This window comes from Oncorhynchus mykiss, chromosome 32, assembly GCF_013265735.2.
Source record: "Oncorhynchus mykiss isolate Arlee chromosome 32, USDA_OmykA_1.1, whole genome shotgun sequence".
Classification (NCBI taxonomy): Eukaryota; Metazoa; Chordata; class Actinopteri; order Salmoniformes; family Salmonidae; genus Oncorhynchus; species Oncorhynchus mykiss.
The window spans coordinates 2619252-2640300 of NC_050572.1; the positions used below are offsets into that span (position 1 = coordinate 2619252).

The 21049-nt window shown below is 43.3% G+C and overlaps 1 protein-coding gene across 4 annotated transcripts in view; it reads left to right on the plus strand.

Annotated features, from left to right (window-relative positions):
* Nucleotides 1–21049, plus strand: part of cbfa2t2 (CBFA2/RUNX1 partner transcriptional co-repressor 2) — a 160974-nt gene that overhangs the window by 94193 nt on the left and 45732 nt on the right. The gene's annotated exons all lie outside the window — the stretch shown is intronic.

The following is a 21049-nucleotide window of genomic DNA, read 5'->3' on the forward strand; positions in this document are numbered from 1 at the left end:
TTATTCTTGCTTTCACTAAACCTTTAAAAACACATCTTACATCCTGCCCATATCCCGTTTCTATCTTATGTTTCCTACTCAGAAAAATTGACATCTTAGCTTGTCCCAAAATAAAATTTAACATTTGACATTTTCTTTTCTGTTGTTTACTATATTGAAACCCCAAAATAAAAACAGTGTTATTGAAAAACTCCCCTACAGCTTTAAACAAAGATTCCAACATTTCCAATAGCGGTTTTATCCTCTCACACTCCAAAAAACAGTGAAAAATGGTTTCTCTTATATTACAAAAAGGACATCCATCTCTAACATCTGAGTTAATAACAGATACAAAAGCATTAACTGCAATGATGCCATGTAAAACCCTCCATTGCATATCACCAGTACCCTTTTGTAACGGTGGTTTGTACAGTGCTCTCCATGCTGGCTTTACCTTGTCATCAATGCCCAATTTTACCCTCCATGGAGTATCTTTTCTATTTTTCAATTTATCTTTATTCAACACCTTGACACACCCCCTATACAACTCCTTCCCATTCACCTCATCCAAACCCACCTCCTCCAACCCTCTCAAATCCAGCAATAACGCCTTTCTTTCTGACTCTGGGATATTTGGTGTAATCCCTAGTTTTGGAAATGAGACGTCTTCATCTTGCACCTTCTTCTTGTGGCTACTAAGCATATCCCATTCTTCCGCTGACAGAGCCTTCCTACAGCTCCCCAGCATTTGTCCGACAATCCTTTCCGACCTCATCCCCAAATGTTCTGCCACCCTTCTTCCATCCATTAAGGCGGGCCCAGCCATGGCCATTAACTGTCTTAAGGTGATGATTTTCCCCTTCACCAGAATCTTGGAGAAATGTGGAACAGCTGCAGTTGTACAGTCCAGTCTCGCCCCATACACCAGAGGTTCCTCCAACAGCCAATGCACTGACTCCGCTGAAGTTCTTCTGGACACCTTCATTATGCTCCACACTCTGAGAAGGCCTCTATAAAACGGAGGTACTCCCTCCCTAGAAATCTGGCTACTATCAACCAGAAATAAAGCCTTCTTTAAACCTAATCCTCCAACCCTCTGTAATATAAGACCTGCCACCCCTCTCCACACCACATTTTCCGGTCCATAAAGCAGCCTTTGAATGAACTGAAACCGGAAAGCAGCAGCCCTACTAGCAAGATGTACAAGACCTTGTCCCCCCTCCTCTTTTGACAAATACAAAACACTTTGTGGAACCCAGTGATATTTATCCCAAAAGAAATCCACAATAATTGCCTGTATCTTAGCCAGAAGGCCAGATGGTGGTTCTAAAACTGACAACCGATGCCACAGTGCAGAGGCAATCACATTGTTAACTATAATAGTGCGCCCTCTATATGACATACGAGATAGTAACCAACGCCATCTCCTCATCCTCCCTTCCACCATTTCAACCACCCCACTCCAATTTTTTTCCATAGTCCCCTCATCTCCTAGATACTTAAAACCTCCCTTACACCATTCCAGCCCCCCTGGCAAAGCCATGATCCCTCCAGACCATTCTCCAATCTGTAAAGCACAACTCTTTTCCCAATTTACCTTTGCAGAGGATATTCCCCTAAAACGATCAACCATTAGACTCAAGCTATCCACCTCCGCTTGATTTTTCACTAACACAACTACATCATCAGCATAGGCTGAAAGACGAATAGGAGGAATATCCTCTGAAAGGCACACCCCTGCAATGCGACTTCTAATGCTATTTAGTAGTGGCTCTATAGCAATAGCATATAACATCCCAGACATAGAACATCCCTGCCTAATACCTCTACACACTTTAAAAGGAGCACTCAAACCACCGTTAACTTTCAATACACTTTCAATGTCACCATATATCACCTTTATCATGGCAATAAAACCAGAGCTGAACCCAAACGCCTCAAACGTGTGCCATAAATATTGATGTTCAACTCGGTCAAATGCCTTTTCCTGATCAATTGAAATTAGACCAGCATCCAACCCAATAGCCCTAGAGACGTCCAAAAAATCACGAATCAGAGAAATGTTATCCCCTATCTGCCTGCCAGGAACACAGTAGGACTGATCCGTATGTATGATTTGCCCCATCACCTCCCTCAGCCTGTTGGACAAAGCTTTTGACAATATCTTATAATCAGTACACAATAAAGCCACCGGCCTCCAGTTCTTCACCTCCCTCGGGTCACCCTTTTTGGGCAGTAGGGTGAGGACAGCCCTTCTGCAGCTTATTGGTAGTAACCCTCCGGTTAAACTATCATTAGCTACTTCTAACCAATCCTCTCCCAACATAGCCCAAAAAGACTTAAAAAAGTCAACGGGAAGCCCATCAATGCCTGGTGCCCTTCCATTTTCCATGCCTTTTAATGCAGTGTATAAATCCTGCAAAGACAATGGTTGCTCAAGCTCAACCTGAGCTTCTGCAGGCACCTTTGGGAGCCCATCAAAGAACTGCTGTGTCACTGTTTTGTCCTCTTTGTACTCACACTTGTAGAGCTCAGCATAGAACTCTACTGCCCTCTTTCTGATTTCACTAGGGCTAGTGAGCTCTTGTCCAACAGCTGATTTGAGACAATGAATAATTTTTCTTTGTCCATTCTTTTTCTCTAAACCAAAGAAAAATTTGGATGAGGCATCCATTTCAGATATGCCCTGAAATTTACTTCTCACCAGTGCCCCCTGTGCTCTGATACCCAGCAGATCTGCCAATGCAGCTTTTCTCCTCTTGAGGGCCTGAGTATGGCCTCGATCTCCTGTGGTCTCAACCAACGTCATGAGTTCCACTATTTCAATCTCTAGGGCTTTCATTGATCTGGTGATATCCTTGGTGACATTCCTCGTGTATTGATTACAAAATTGTTGAATCTGTATTTTCCCTATATCCCACCATTGTTGAAGGGATACAAAACTGGCCTTTTGAGCCCTCCACCTCTCCCAAAAAATACTGAAACATTTCCTGAAGTGAGCATCACTCAATAAAGTTATATTAAAATGCCAGTATGCGCTTTTAGGTTTTACATCGTTAATGAACACCACCTCTGTTATTAAACAATGATCAGAAAATCCCACTGGAGTTATCACACTTGATTTACAGACCTGAGATTGATGCTCAAAAACATAAAACCTATCTAACCTGGCCATAGAGATGATGTTCTCTCTCACATGCGCCCAGGTGTACTGCCTTGTTCCTTCATGTTGACTCCGCCAAATATCACACAGTTCATTTGTTACAATAAGGCGTTTTAAAAACGTCCTTGAGGCTATATGAGGTTCTTGGTGATTTCTATCTAAATCGCTAACTGTGCAGTTAAAATCCCCAGCAATAAACAAATAATCTTCTTTGTTACATTTCTCAATGGTATTTGATAATGTCTCTAAAAAACATACCCTCTCAACTGTCACCACTGGGGCATATACATTTATCAGACACATATTGATGTTTTCATACCTTGCTCTAACTTTTAATAACCTCCCCTCAACTACCTCTTCAACCTCATATGACAAAGGCAAAAACCCTTTTGAGAACAAGATAACCACACCCCCACTTTTTGAGTTTTTATGACTACACACCACTGTCCCCCCCCACTCCTGTTGCCACATAACTTCATTTTCCAAATTACTATGCGTTTCTTGTAGAAAAATTATGTCACTTCCCTTTCCCCTCATTAACTCATACACCATGGCTCTTTTTTTAACATCTCTTGCCCCATTTACGTTTAAAGAAGAGATCTTAAAACTGCTCATGGATAAGAAAAAAATACAGAGGAAGATACAGCCACCACATCTCTTTACAGAGTTAAAACTGCAACTGAACTCTTTCATTTTCTTTAGAATTTGCATCACTTATTACTCTCGTGACCACTTTCTTGAGTCTAGCAATTTCAGGGCTTTTCAAACCTCCCCCTGTAATTTTTGACATCAGAAACTTTGCTGATTCAATAAATAATTCACGTTCAGGGAAAAAATCAGTTACATTGTAATCCTGCATATATTTCTTCCCTTTTGTCAACTTCAGAAATTGACGTATCTTCTCGATCCCATACCTCCCTTCCACCCCATCTATCTCACTATATTGTTGTGACGCGTCAGATGACTCACTCTCGCTATCCTCCCCAGAAGAAAACCCCATCTCTACAACCTGTTCATCTTCACCTGATTTATCCATCACTACCTTTCTCTTATAATTAGACCCTTCACTACCCCTTAAATTTTTCCTTTTACTCCTCGGTATTTTGAAAACATCCGCTTCCTTTTCCGTTATTTCAATCTCCTCTTGACCTCCAATTTCATTTTCCAGCACCACCTCAGCGACGGCAGTCGCAATCTCACCTAGTGTTTCCCCTCCCTCTTTGTTCTGATCTACCACAATTGCCCCCGTATCCACAATGCCTTCCTCTCCTACTTTTCCAACCACATCTGCCCACCTTCTCTCTTCCCCTACACCTGTAGTATTTTCATCCCTTCGCTGTGGTACGTTAGGTGCACCCGCACTAAAGCTACTACCAGGCTCAGCGCGTTCATTCTCGGGACAATTACGCACCAAATGCCCCTCTCTTCCACATCCAAAACATTTCATTGATTCAGTAGATGCATAAAAGACATAATCAAATCCATCAATCTTAAAACTAAACGCTAAATTCAGTTCATCTCCTTCCTTTTTTAAAATCATATGCACTTGTCTCCTATGAGACACGACATGTTTCAACAACGGAGATTTGCATCCAAAAAGAACCTTCTTTATTGTAGATACGATTTGACCATGGCGAGATAACTCTCGCTCTAACACTTCATCTCTAACAAATGGTGGCACGTTAGAAAGCATAACTTTCTTCGCAGGATTCATAAGCGGAAATACCGGCGTCTGTGTCTCCCGCAACACAACACCCCTCTCAACTATCTTATTCACCTTTTCAATTGAATCTAAGAATATCACTACAGCGCTATTCATCCTTGAGGCTGATTTAATGCTATCATACCCAATGATAGCACCCACAGCCAAGCTACATTCTTCCACTGAACACCCAGCCGCAGCAGGAATTTTTACTCCATGCCTCCGACTAAGTTTTTCAAACTCTACATTTCCGCGAGTGGCCATTGCAACCAGCCCCACCCGCTGGTTGTGCCCTCGCGAAAAACCAACCTCAAAGATCCCACCACCCCTATACGTGCTTAGTGATAGTTAAACAATATACCCTTAAAACAACTAAACTAATCAATATATATATATGTACATACCAAAACCCAATAGAGTGAAAAGAAATTCCATTCGTTCTCACAATCACTCCTGCTTGACGACTCACTCCCAGCATGCACTCCGAGAGAGAGAGAGAGAGAGAGAGAGAGAGAGAGAGTTAGAGGGAGAGGGAGAGAGAGAGAAGCACTTAGTTGTCCTTTGTGGTACAGGGAGGGGGAGAGAAAGAGAGAGTTGTCCTTTGTGGTACAGGGAGGGGGGCTCTACTAAACTATATGGAATTGTTTTAAGAAGGTCATACCAAGGAGCATTTAGCTATTTGATTTTGAATTGTAAATATTTTAAAACATTATTCTATTAACAATTATTTTTGGTCTGTTAGCCCATTCAAAGGCATTGAATAATAATAATAATTCACTATATGGATTAACAGACAGTCCACCCCACCCCCAACAGATCTTTGTTCTGAAGTAGCTGTCCCATATCTTTTGAAAGGCCATGGCTCACAACAACCCCATTATAACAGAAACCCTTGACCCACTCCAATTTACTGACCCAACTGATCCACAGATGACACAATCTTTATTGAACTCCACACTGGCCTTTCCCACCTGGACAAAAGGAACACCTATGTGAGAATGCTCTTCATTGACTACAGCTCAGCGTTCAACACCATAGTGCCCTCAACGCTCATCACTAAGCTAAGGACCCTGGGACTAAACACCTCCCTCTGCAACTGGATCCTGGACATCCTGACGGGCCGCCCCCAGGTGGTGAGGGCAGGCAACAACATATCTGCCACGCTGATCCTCAACACAGGGGCCCCTCAGGGGTGCGTGCTCAGTCCCCTCCTGTACCCCCTGTTCACTCATGACTGCACAGCCAGGCATGACTCCAACACCATCATTAAGTATGCAGACGACATGACTGTGGTAGGCCTGATCACCGACAACGATGACACAGCCTATAGAGAGGAGATTAGAGACCAGGTCGTGGTGCCAGGACAACAACCTCTCCCTCAATGTGAGTAAGACAAAGGAGCTGATCGTGGACTACAGGAAAAGGAGGACCGAGCACGCCCACATTCTCATCGACAGGGCTGTAGTGGAGCAGGTTGAGAGCTTCAAGTTCCTTGGTGTCCACATCACCAACAAACCATCATGGTCCAAGAACACCAAGACAGTCATGAAGAGGGCATGACAAAGCCTATTCCCCCTCAGGAGACTGAAAAGATTTGGCATGTGTCCTCAGATCCTCAATAAGTTCTACAGCTGCACCATCGAGAGCATCCTGTCTGGTATTGCAACTGCTCGGCATCCGACCGCAAGGCACTACAGAGGGTAGTGCGTATGGCCCAGTACATCACTGGGGCAAAGCTTCCTGCAATCCAGGACCTCTATACCAGGCGGTGTCAGAGTAAGGCCCTAAACATTGTCAAAGACTCCAGCCACCCCAGTCATAGACTGCTCTGTGTTAAGGGATTTTTTATCAATTGAATTCCTCTATCACTCTACTATCGCACGGCAAGAGGTACCGGAGCGCCATGTCTAGGTCCAAGAGGATTCTAAACAGCTTCCACCCCCAAGCCATAAGACTCCTGAACATCTAATCAAATGGCTACCCAGATTATTTGCATTGCCCCTCCCCCAACCCCCCTTTTACACTGCTTCTACACTCTGTTGTCTGTTGTTATCATCTATGCATGGTTACTTTAATAACACTCCATTTACATATTACCTCCACTAACCGGTGCCCCCTGCACGTTGACTCTGTACCGGTACCCCCTGTATATAGCCTCGCTATTGTTATTTTACTGCTGCTCTTTAATTACTTGTTACTTTTATTTCTTATTCTTACTCATCATTTTTTAAATAAGGTCTCTCTGTTGTATTCAGCATTTCACTGTAAGGTCTCTCTGTTGTATTCAGCATTTCACTGTAAGGTCTCTCTGTTGTATTCAGCATTTCACTGTAAGGTCTCTCTGTTGTATTCAGCATTTCACTGTAAGGTCTCTCTGTTGTATTCAGCATTTCACTGTAAGGTCTCTCTGTTGTATTCGGCATTTCACTGTAAGGTCTACTACACCTGTTGTATTCAGCATTTCACTGTAAGGTCTACTACACCTGTTGTATTCAGCATTTCACTGTGAGGTCTACTACACCTGTTGTGTTCAGCATTTCACTGTAAGGTCTTCCTACACCTGTTGTATTCAGCATTTCACTGTGAGGTCTACTACACCTGTTGTATTCAGCATTTCACTGTAAGGTCTACTACACCTGTTCTATTCAGCATTTCACTGTGAGGTCTACCTACACCTGTTGTATTCAGCATTTCACTGTAAGGTCTACTACACCTGTTGTATTCAGCATTTCACTGTAAGGTCTACTACACCTGTTGTATTCAGCATTTCACTGTAAGGTCTACTACACCTGTTGTATTCAGCATTTCACTGTGAGGTCTACTACACCTGTTGTATTCAGCATTTCACTGTAAGGTCTACTACACCTGTTGTATTCAGCATTTCACTGTAAGGTCTACACACCTGTTGTATTCGGCGCATGTGACTAATAACACTTTATTTTATTTGACTTCTGAGTTATATTTTTTACATGTATTTAACTCCATATTGTTGGCACTAAACAGTCTCCATATACAACTGGTACCGGGGGACCTTCAGACGAGTGAGGTCTGTGGGCGTGCTAGAACAAAACACCTGACATCTACATACCCATGAGAGTCTCGTCTTTCCACAGAGGGGTCGTAGTGTGTAGCCCAAACTGATCGGACGCTACAGACAGAATTTGGCAGATCGGCTGTACCGACTTCAGACGAGTCTCCAGACACTTGTGGAGGTCGTAGAGCAGAACGAAGAACATCGTGTTCGTGAGAGTCTCATCTATCCATTGAGGGGTCATAAAAGTTTGTAGTTTGTAGTCCAAATAGTTTATAGACCAAACCATAATAGTTTGTAGGCCAAACCATAATAGTTTGTAGTTTGTAGGCCAAATAGTTTGTAGGCCAAACCATAATAGTTTGTAGGCCAAATCGTTCGGACTCTACAGATGTTTTTCTGAGAAGACCTATTTGCTCACAGTTCGCATGTGTTTTCAAGACTGTTTAAGATGCTCACAGTTCGTATGGGTTTTCAAGACTGTTTAAGATGCTCACAGTTCGTATGGGTTTTCAAGACTGTTTAAGATGCTCACAGTTCGTATGGGTTTTCAAGACTGTTTAAGATGCTCACAGTTCGTATGGGTTTTCAAGACTGTTTAAGATGCTCACAGTTCGTATGGGTTTTCAAGACTGTTTAAGATGCTCACAGTTCGTATGTGTTTTCAGGCTGTGTAATCATGAGGCTAACACGGAACCCAAACCGCCTGTGCGCGTGCGCCATCTTGCCCCATCGTGCACACATCTATTTTGTCCTCCGACACCAAACGCGATCAAGCCACGCAGGTTAAAATATCAAAACAAACTCTGAACTAATGACATTAATTTGGGGACAGGTCGAAAAGCATTAAGCATGTATGGCAATTTAGCTAGTTAGCTTGCACTTGCTAGCTAATTTGTCCTATTTAGCTAGCTTGCTGTTGCTAGATAATTTGTCCTGGGATATAAACATTGAGTTGTTATTTTACCTGAAATGCACAAGGTCCTCTACTCCGACAGTTAATCCACACATAAAACGGCCAACCGATTCGTTTCTAGTCATCTCTCCTCCTTCCAGCCTTTTTCATCTTTGAACTTATATGGTGATCGGCATCTAAACTTTAATATTATTACAATGACGACAGGCAAAACAGTTTGTCTTTCAATCACCCACGTGGGTATAACCAATGAGGAGATGGGTACCTGCTTCTATAAACCAATGAGGAGATGGGAGAGGCAGGACTTGCAGCGCGATTTCCATCAGAAATAGAAAGGAGTTCTATTTTAGCCTTTGGCAACACAGATGCTCGTTGGCGCACGTGAGCAGTGTGGGTGCAATAACTGAATAACATGGATTTCTACATTTATTTTGTGATGCACGCGATGTGTCCGGTCTGGTCAGCATGTAATGTACAGCTGTGTTATCATGGGGGTAATGTAGAGCTGTGTTATCATGGGGGTAATGTAGAACTGTGTTATCATGGGGGTAATGTAGAGCTGTGTTGTCATGGGGGTAATGTAGAGCTGTGTTATCATGGGGGTAATGTAGAGCTGTGTTATCATGGGGGTAATGTAGAGCTGTGTTATCATGAGAATCTGGTCAAAGTAGAGCAGAATATAGGGAAAAGGGTATCACTTGGGACGCAGCCTAATGTAAAGTAGAAATGGAGGTTGTGGTCTTGCTGTAGATGGTCTGTTGTCAATAAGAGGTCATTCGGGGAGCATGGGGAGAGGTCTGTGTGTGTGGTGAGGGGGGAGAAGTCTGTGTGTGTGGTGAGGGGGGAGAAGTCTGTGTGTGTGGTGAGGGGGGAGAGGTCTGTGTGTGTGGTGAGGGGGGAGAGGTCTGTCTGTGTGGTGAGGGGGGAGAGGTCTGTCTGTGTGGTGAGGGGGGAGAGGTCTGTGTGTGTGGTGAGGGGGGAGAGGTCTGTCTGTGTGGTGAGGGGGTAGAGGTCTGTGTGTGGTGAGGGGGGAGAGGTCTGTGTGAGGGGGGAGAGGTCTGTCTGTGTGGTGAGGAGGGAGAGGTCTGTGTGTGTGGTGAGGGGGGAGAGGTCTGTGTGTGTGTTGAGGGGGGAGAGGTCTGTCTGTGTGGTGAGGGGGGAGAGGTCTGTGTGTGGTGAGGGGGGAGAGGTCTGTGTGTGGTGAGGGGGGAGAGGTCTGTGTGTGGTGAAGGGGGAGAGGTCTGTGTGTGGTGAGGGGGGAGAGGTCTGTGTGAGGGGGGAGAGGTCTGTGTGTGGTGAGGGGGGAGAGGTCTGTGTGTGGTGAGGGGGGAGAAGTCTGTGTGTGGTGAGGGGGGAGAGGTCTGTGTGTGGTGAGGGGGGAGAGGTCTGTGTGAGGGGGGAGAGGTCTGTGTGTGTGGTGAGGGGGGAGAGGTCTGTGTGAGGGGGAGAGGTCTGTGTGTATGGGAGGGGGGAGAGGTCTGTGTGTGTGGTGAGGGGGGAGAGGTCTGTGTGTGTGGTGAGGGGGGAGAGGTATGTGTGTATGGTGAGCGGGGATAGGACTGTCTGTGTGTATGGTGAGCGGGGATAGGACCGTCTGTGTGTATGGTGAGGGGGATAGGACTGTCTGTGTGTATGGTGAGGGGGATAGGACTGTCTGTGTGTATGGTGAGGGGGGATAGGACTGTCTGTGTGTATGGTGAGGGGGGATAGGACTGTCTGTGTGTATGGTGAGGGGGGATAGGACTGTCTGTGTGTATGGTGAGGGGGGATAGGACTGTCTGTGTGTATGGTGAGGGGGGATAGGACTGTCTGTGTGTATGGTGAGGGGGGATAGGACTGTCTGTGTGTATGGTGAGGGGGGATCGGACTGTCTGTGTGTATGGTGAGGGGGGATAGGACTGTCTGTGTGTAGCTGGAAGAATTTATATTTTCTGTTTTCCTCTGAATCAGTTGTAATGCTGTTGTTTGTTGATTCAATAAGGAGACTAGAGTATACATGCTCTGTGCTTTCGTTCTCTGAGCCTATGGTGTTAACCTAGTGGCTACAGGTTTGAGGTGTTAACCTAGTGGCTACAGGTCTATGGTGTTAACCTAGTGGCTACAGGTCTGTGTTGTTAACCTAGTGGCTACAGGTCTATGGTGTTAACCTAGTGGCTACAGGTCTGAGGTGTTAACCTAGTGGCTACAGGTCTATGGTGTTAACCTAGTGGCTACAGGTCTGAGGTGTTAACCTAGTGGCTACAGGTCTATGGTGTTAACCTAGTGGCTACAGGTCTGAGGTGTTAACCTAGTGGCTACAGGTCTATGGTGTTAACCTAGTGGCTGCAGGTCAGTGTTGTTAACCTAGTGGCTACAGGTCTATGGTGTTAACCTAGTGGCTACAGGTCTGAGGTGTTAACCTAGTGGCTACAGGTCTATGGTGTTAACCTAGTGGCTACAGGTCTGAGGTGTTAACCTAGTGGCTACAGGTCTGAGGTGTTAACCTAGTGGCTACAGGTCTGTGTTGTTATCCTAGTGGCTACAGGTCTATGCTGTTAACCTAGTGGCTACAGGTCTGAGGTGTTAACCTAGTGGCTACAGGTCTATGGTGTTAACCTAGTGGCTACAGGTCTGAGGTGTTAACCTAGTGGCTACAGGTCTATGGTGTTAACCTAGTGGCTACAGGTCTGTGTTGTTAACCTAGTGGCTACAGGTCTATGGTGCTAACCTAGTGGCTACAGGTCTATGGTGTTAACCTAGTGGCTACAGGTCTGAGGTGTTAACCTAGTGGCTACAGGTCTGTGTTGTTAACCTAGTGGCTACAGGTCTGTGTTGTTAACCTAGTGGCTACAGGTCTGAGGTGTTAACCTAGTGGCTACAGGTCTATGGTGTTAACCTAGTGGCTACAGGTCTGTGTTGTTAACCTAGTGGCTACAGGTCTGTGTTGTTAACCTAGTGGCTACAGGTCTGTGGTGTTAACCTAGTGGCTACAGAACATGGTGTTAACCTAGTGGCTACAGGTCTATGGTGTTAACCTAGTGGCTACAGGTCTATGGTGCTAACCTAGTGGCTACAGGTCTGAGGTGTTAACCTAGTGGCTGCAGGTCAGTGTTGTTAACCTAGTGGCTACAGGTCTGTGTTGTTAACCTAGTGGCTACAGGTCTGAGGTGTTAACCTAGTGGCTACAGGTCTATGGTGTTAACCTAGTGGCTACAGGTCTATGGTGTTAAACTAGTGGCAACAGAACATGGTGTTAACCTAGTGGCAACAGGTCTGTGTTGTTAACCTAGTGGCTACAGGTCTGAGGTGTTAACCTAGTGGCTACAAGTCTGAGGTGTTAACCTAGTGGCTACAGGTCTGAGGTGTTAACCTAGTGGCTACAGGTCTATGGTGTTAACCTAGTGGCTACAGGTCTATGGTGTTAAACTAGTGGCAACAGAACATGTTGTTAACCTAGTGGCTACAGGTCTGTGGTGTTAACCTAGTGGCTACAGGTCTGTGTTGTTAACCTAGTGGCTACAGGTCTGTGTTGTTAACCTAGTGGCTACAGGTCTATGGTGCTAACCTAGTGACTACAGGTCTATTTTGCTAACCTAGTGGCTACAGGTCTGTGTTGTTAACCTAGTGGCTACAGGTCTGAGGTGTTAACCTAGTGGCTACAGGTCTGTGGTGTTAACCTAGTGGCTACAGGTCTATGGTGCTAACCTAGTGGCTACAGGTCTATTTTGCTAACCTAGTGGCTACAGGTCTGTGTTGTTAACCTAGTGGCTACAGGTCTGAGGTGTTAACCTAGTGGCTACAGGTCTATGGTGTTAACCTAGTGGCTACAGGTCTATGGTGTTAACCTAGTGGCTACAGGTCTATGGTGTTAACCTAGTGGCTACAGGTCTGAGGTGTTAACCTAGTGGCTACAGGTCTGTGGTGTTAACCTAGTGGCTACAGGTCTATGGTGCTAACCTAGTGGCTACAGGTCTATTTTGCTAACCTAGTGGCTACAGGTCTGTGTTGTTAACCTAGTGGCTACAGGTCTATGTTGTTAAACTAGTGGCAACAGAACATGGTGTTAAACTAGTGGCAACAGGTCTGTGTTGTTAACCTAGTGGCTACAGGTCTATGGTGTTAACCTAGTGGCTACAGAACATGGTGTTAAACTAGTGGCAACAGAACATGGTGTTAAACTAGTGGCAACAGAACATGTTGTTAACCTAGTGACTACAGGTCTGTGGTGTTAACCTAGTGGCTACAGCTCTATGGTGCTAACCTAGTGGCTACAGGTCTATTTTGCTAACCTAGTGGCTACAGGTCTGTGTTGTTAACCTAGTGGCTACAGGTCTGAGGTGTTAACCTAGTGGCTACAGGTCTGTGGTGTTAACCTAGTTTCTACAGGTCTATGGTGCTAACCTAGTGGCTACAGGTCTATTTTGCTAACCTAGTGTCTACAGGTCTGTGTTGTTAACCTAGTGGCTACAGGTCTATGGTGTTAAACTAGTGGCAACAGAACATGGTGTTAAACTAGTGGCAACAGAACATGGTGTTAAACTAGTGGCTACAGAACATGGTGTTAAACTAGTGGCTACAGAACATGGTGTTAAACTAGTGGCTACAGAACATGGTGTTAAACTAGTGGCTACAGAACATGGTGTTAAACTAGTGGCTACAGAACATGGTGTTAAACTAGTGGCTACAGAACATGGTGTTAAACTAGTGGCTACAGAACATGATGTTAAACTAGTGGCTACAGAACATGATGTTAAACTAGTGGCTACAGAACATGGTGTTAAACTAGTGGCAACAGAACATGGTGTTAAACTAGTGGCTACAGAACATGGTGTTAAACTAGTGGCTACAGAACATGGTGTTAAACTAGTGGCTACAGAACATGGTGTGGGGTCTATGGTGTTAACCAGGTGGTACATGATTAGGGGTACGCCACTGCTGCAGATGTTTCTATTTGTAGAGACAGAAAGGAGACACCACCACCACCACCACTACTCATTTATCTGTTTGTAGAGACAGACAGGAGACACCACCACCACCACTACTCATTTATCTGTTTGTAGAGACAGACAGGAGACACCACCACCACCACTACTCATGTATCTGTTTGTAGAGACAGATAGGAGACACCACCACCACCACCACTACTCATGTATCTGTTTGTAGAGACAGACAGGAGACACCACCACCACCATTACTCATGTATCTGTTTGTAGAGAGAGACAGGAGACACCACCACTACTCGTTTATCTGCTGCTAGAGACAGACAGGAGACACCACCACCACCACTACTCATTTATCTGTTTGTAGAGACAGACAGGAGACACCACCACCACCACTACTCATTTATCTGTTTGTAGAGACAGACAGGAGACACCACCACCACCACTACTCATGTATCTGTTTGTAGAGACAGATAGGAGACACCACCACCACCACCACTACTCATGTATCTGTTTGTAGAGACAGACAGGAGACACCACCACCACCACTACTCATTTATCTGTTTGTAGAGACAGACAGGAGACACCACCACCACCACTACTCATGTATCTGTTTGTAGAGACAGACAGGAGACACCACCACCACCACTACTCATTTATCTGTTTGTAGAGACAGACAGGAGACACCACCACCACCACTACTCATGTATCTGTTTGTAGAGACAGACAGGAGACACCACCACCACCACTACTCATTTATCTGTTTGTAGAGACAGACAGGAGACACCACCACCACCACTACTCATGTATCTGTTTGTAGAGACAGATAGGAGACACCACCACCACCACCACTACTCATGTATCTGTTTGTAGAGACAGACAGGAGACACCACCACCACCACTACTCATGTATCTGTTTGTAGAGACAGATAGGAGACACCACCACCACCACCACTACTCATGTATCTGTTTGTAGAGACAGACAGGAGACACCACCACCACCATTACTCATGTATCTGTTTGTAGAGAGAGACAGGAGACACCACCACTACTCGTTTATCTGCTGCTAGAGACAGACAGGAGACACCACCACCACCACTACTCATTTATCTGTTTGGAGAGACAGACAGGAGACACCACCACCACTACTCATTTAAATAAATAAGCATAAATATGGGTTGTATTTACAATGGTGTTGGTTCTTCACTGGTTGCCCTTTTCTTGTGGCAACAGGTCACAAATCTTGCTGCTGTAATGTCACACTGTGGTATTTCACCCAGCATATATGGGAGTTTATCAAAATTGGATTTGTTTTTGAATTCTTTGTGATCTGTGTAATCTGAGGGAAATATGTCTCTCTAATATGGTCATACATTGGGCAGGAGGTTAGGAAGTGCATCTCAGTTTCCACCTCATTTTGTGGGCGGTGAGCACATAGCCTGTCTTCTCTTGAGAGCCATGTCTGCCTACGGCGGCCTTTCTCAAATAGCAAGGCTATGCTTACTGAGTCTGTACATAGTCAAAGCTTTCCTTAATTTTGGGTCAGTCACAGTGGTCAGGTATTCTGCCAGTGTGTACTCTCTGTTTAGGGCCAAATAGCATTCCAGTTTGCTCCGTTTGTTTGTTAATTATTTTGAATGTGTCAAGTAATTCTATTTTTGTTTTCTCATGATTTGGTTGGGTCTAATTGTGCTGCTGTCCTGTGGCTCTGTGGGTTCTGTTTGTGTTTGTGAACAGAGCCCCAGGACCAGCTTGCTTAGGGGACTCTTCCCCAGGTTCATCTCTTTGTAGGTGATGGCTTTGTAGTGGAAGGTTTGGGAATCACTTCCTTTTAGGAGGTTATAGAATTTAAAGGCTATTTTCTGGATTTTGATAACTGGTGGGTATCGGTCTTATTCTGCTCTGCATGCATTATTTGGTGTTTTACGTTGTACACAGAGGATATTTTTGCAGAATTATGCATGCAGAGTCTCAATTTGGTCTTTCTCTCATTTTGTGAATTCTTGGTTAGTGAGCAGACCCCAGACCTCACAACCATAAAAGACAATGGGTTCCATAACTGATGCAAGTATTTTTAGCCAGATCCTAATTGGTATGTTGAAATTTATGTTCCTTTTGATGGCAATGCCCTTCTTGCCTTGTCTCTCAGATCGTTCACAGCTTTGTGGAAGTTATCTGTGGCGCTGATGTTTAGGCCGAGGTATGTATAGTTTTTTGTGTGCTCTAGGGCAACAGTGTCTAGATGGAATTTGTATTTGTGGTCCTGGCGACTGGACCTTTTTTGGAACACCATTATTTTGGTCTTTCTGAGATGTACTACATTTTATGAATTTGATGTTCCTTTTGATGGCATAGAAGAACCTCTGTCTCTCTCTGTCTGTCTATCTGTCTCCATCTGTCTCTCTCTCTCTGTCTTTCTCTCCGTCTCTCTGTCTCTGTCTCTCTTCCCTTTGTTTTGCTCTTCTCTCTCTCTCTCTCTCTCTCTCTCTCTCTCTCTCTCTCTTTTCTGCTTTCTTGTGTTCTCTTTCCTTCTTTCTCTCCCTCTCTGTCTCTCTGTCTCTCTGTCTCTCTCTCTCTCTCTCTCTCTCTCTCTCCCTCGCTCTCTCTTTCTCTCTGTCTCTCTCTCTCTCTCTCCCTCTCTTTCTCTCTGTCTCTCTCTGTTTCTCTCTCTCCCTCTCTCTCTCTCTCTCTCTCTCTCTCTCTCTCCCTCTCTCTCTCTCTGTCTCTCTCTGTCTCTCTCTCTCTCTCTCTCTCTCTCTCTCTCTCTCAGCTGTATCCGGGCGGGGTGACTGCTCTGCTCTGCTCTACTTTCTCTCCCGCTGTGTGACACGTCATACATCTTCTATAGCTCGAGCCTCTACTACTCAACCATGTGGATGAGAATATTATCATGTTGTAAAAGAGAGTGCTAAATAAAGTTTTAAAATATAACAGTTATTATTTCTCCCTCTGTCTCTCTCAAGAGAATACTGTGTCGTGTCTTTACCATCATTAAACTGAAGACTTTTAGTTTTTATCAAAGATTCTCTGTAATTAGTATTACGCTGATTAATCATGTAACTGTAATTAACTAGGAAGTCGGGCCACCAAGGAAAATATTCAGATTACACAGTTATCATTTCCTAATATAACATTTCAGATATTTTATATCTGATCAATTAGTCTTCGAATGAATGAATGATTTACTTTACCTCACGTTAGTCTCATTCCAAACGTCGTAAATTGTTGGTTATCTGCACGAACCCAGTCTTCACTATGAGTCATCCACACATCAATTGTCTTAAATAATTTATTTACTAAGTAATTCTCAGAAATGCATAGCACAAACAAACAAAGTAAATATGGTTACAAGAAATGATAGGAGAATGCCCCCTAGTGGGCTAAACCGGCATGGCAGCTTGTTAGAACAAAAGGAGAAGTGGGGGTCAGATGAGAAGTCACTACAGAGTTAATAATTATAACAGTTGAAATACTAATCCTTTGCACATTCAGGAACAATTGCAATCAATATATATATATTTACGTTCAGTGTGTCGTCTTGATCGCTGTTGAAAAGTTTGTTTCTTTTGTAGAATTGTCCGTCTCTCTCTCCCTCTCTCCCTTTGTCTGTCGTGGTTAGAGGGGATAGTTCAAAGCGACATTCATTCATGTTGTTGTAGAATGGATGTTTCGGCGGTTGTCGTTCTTCGTGTTCAATGATACCGAATTCCTGGCTGCAGACTAGTAATTAATATCAAAGACTTGTTCTTATTCTGTCGGTATCAACAGTCTAAGAGTTTAACCACGTGGTATGGTTAAAAGATTCAGCAATGGTCTACAACCTTTGTCCCCTCGTAACAGAGAAAAACATGGTCTGGTTGAGGAATTCTCAAGATTGTTTTTTTTTTCGGGAGTTGCAGAAAAGGGCCTGTCCCAGGATGCCCTCTCTAACTGGGCTCATGGGCGGTCCTCTGATTTAGTTCAACTCAAAAGGGAATTGGAATTTCCTTCATTAAACAGTCCAAAATCACATGACACAGTTTTACAAACAGTATCATACTCACTCATTCATCTTTTACAACAATTAGATGTAAGCCTCATATCTGAGGCTATTATATAAACAGCGTTATGGTATTGTAGCCGCACCGTCTCCCATGAGCCCCACAAAATGGTACCAAACGGACCAGTTCTTAGCTTCACCGATCTTTTATACCTTCTCAGAACATAAATGTTGTTTGGACCTCAAGTTCTGGGGTGGAAGAAATTCCTTTGTTCTCTATGAAAATTCACTCTGTCTCTATACTGTGTGGCCATGAGGCAGGGTACAACCTCTCTGACCACAGCAGCCTGGTTGTAGGAGACAGAGAGAGGGGGATGGTGCTCGCTGTACCCAAAGAGGGCAACGTCATGACAACTGTCAACGTGGACAGTTCTGTGAGTGGCTTTGGATATTAGCCTATGTAAAGTATATACGCTGGGAGTCAGGAAACAGATGAGGAAGGTGAGTATAATAAAGAACCGTAGCCAATGAACAAACACGAGGAGCCTACATGAGGAGTAATCAATGTTACCTACATGACCATGTTACCTACATGAGGAGTAATCAAGGAGAAAATGATTAGCAGGTGGTTGCCAGGTGTGTAATGATGGTTGCCAGGTGTGTAATGATGGTTGCCAGGTGTGTAATGATGGTTGCCAGGTGTGTGATGATGGTTGCCAGGTGTGTGTAATGATGGTTGCCAGGTGTGTAATGATGGTTGCCAGGTGTGTGTAATGATGGTTGCCAGGTGTGTGTAATGATGGTTGCCAGGTGTGTGTAATGATGGTTGCCAGGTGTGTAATGATGGTTGCCAGGTGTGCAATGATGGTTGCCAGGTGCGCAATGATGGTTGCCAGGTGTGCTCAATGTGGGTTGCCATGTTACCTAAATGACCATGTTACCTACATGTACCTAAATGACCATGTTACCTAAATGACAATGTTACCTAAATGACCATGTTACCTAAATTACCATGTTACCTACATGTACCTAAATTACCTTGTACCTAAATGACCATGTTACCTAAATGACCATGTTACCTACATGTACCTAAATGACCATGTTACCTACATGTACCTAAATGGCCATGTTACCGCAATGACCATGTTACCTACATGTATCTAAATGACCATGTTACCTAGATGTATCTAAATGACCATGTTACCTAAATGATCATGTTACCTACATGTATCTAAATGACCATGTTACCTACATGTATCTAAATGACCATGTTACCTAAATTACCATGTTACCTACATGTACCTAAATGACCATGTTACCTACATGTACCTAAATGGCCATGTTACCTAAATGACCATGTTATCTAAATTACCATGTTACCTACATGTACCTAAATGACCATGTTACCTAAATTACCATGTTACCGACATGTACCTAAATTACCATGTACCTAAATGACCATGTTACCTAAATGACCATGTTACCTAAATTACCATGTTACCTAAATTACCATGTTACCTACATGTACCTAAATTACCATGTACCTAAATGACCATGTTACCTACATGTATCTAAATGACCATGTTATCTAAATGATCATGTTACCTACATGTATCTAAATGACCATGTTACCTAAATGATCATGTTACCTACATGTATCCAAATTACCATGTTACCTACATGTATGTAAATTACCATGTTACCTACATGTACCTAAATGACCATGTTACCTACATGTATCTAAATTACCATGTTACCTAAATGACCATGTTACCTACATGTATCTAAATGACCATGTTACCTACATGTATCTAAATGACCATGTTACCTAAATGACCATGTTACATACATGTATCTAAATGACCATGTTACCTACATGTATCTAAATGACCATGTTACCTAAATGACCATGTTACCTACATGACCATGTTACCTACATGTACCTAAATGACCATGTTACCTAAATGACCATGTTACCTACATGTTACCTAAATGACCATGTTACCTACATGTGTCTAAATGACCATGTTACCTAAATGACCATGTTACCTAAATTACCATGTTACCTAAATTACCATGTTACCTACATGTACCTAAATTACCATGTACCTAAATGACCATGTTACCTACATGTATCTAAATGACCATGTTATCTAAATGATCATGTTACCTACATGTATCTAAATGACCATGTTACCTAAATGATCATGTTACCTACATGTATCCAAATTACCATGTTACCTACATGTATGTAAATTACCATGTTACCTACATGTACCTAAATGACCATGTTACCTACATGTATCTAAATTACCATGTTACCTAAATGACCATGTTACCTACATGTATCTAAATGACCATGTTACCTACATGTATCTAAATGACCATGTTACCTAAATGACCATGTTACATACATGTATCTAAATGACCATGTTACCTACATGTATCTAAATGACCATGTTACCTAAATGACCATGTTACCTACATGACCATGTTATCTACATGTACCTAAATGACCATGTTACCTAAATGACCATGTTACCTACATGTTACCTAAATGACCATGTTACCTAAATGACCATGTTACCTACATGACCATGTTACCTACATGTACCTAAATGACCATGTTACCTAAATGACCATGTTACCTACATGTACCTAAATGACCATGTTACCTACATGTATCTAAATGACCATGTTACCTAAATGACCATGTTACCTACATGTATCTAAATGACCATGTTACCTACATGTATCTAAATGACCATGTTACCTACATGTACCTAAATGACCATGTTAACTACATGTACCTAAATGACCATGTTACCTACATGACCATGTTACCTACATATACCTAAATGACCATGTTACCTACATGTACCTAAATGACCATGTTACCTAAATTACCATGTTACCTACATGTATCTAAATGACCATGTTACCTACATGTATCTAAATGACCATGTTACCTACATGGACCTAAATGACCATGTTACCTACATGTACCTAAATGATCATGTTTCCTACATGTATCTAAATGACCATGTTACCTACATGACCATGTTACCTAAATTACCATGTTACCTACATGTACCTAAATGACCATGTTACCTAAATGACCATGTTACCTACATGTATCTAAATGACCATGTTACCTACATGTATCTAAATGACCATGTTACCTAAAGGACCATGTTAACTACATGTATCTAAATGACCATGTTACCTACATGACCATGTTACCTACATTTACCTAAATGACCATGTTACCTACATGTATCTAAATGACCATGTTACCTACATGTATCTAAATGACCATGTTACCTAAATGACCATGTTAACTACATGTACCTAAATGAC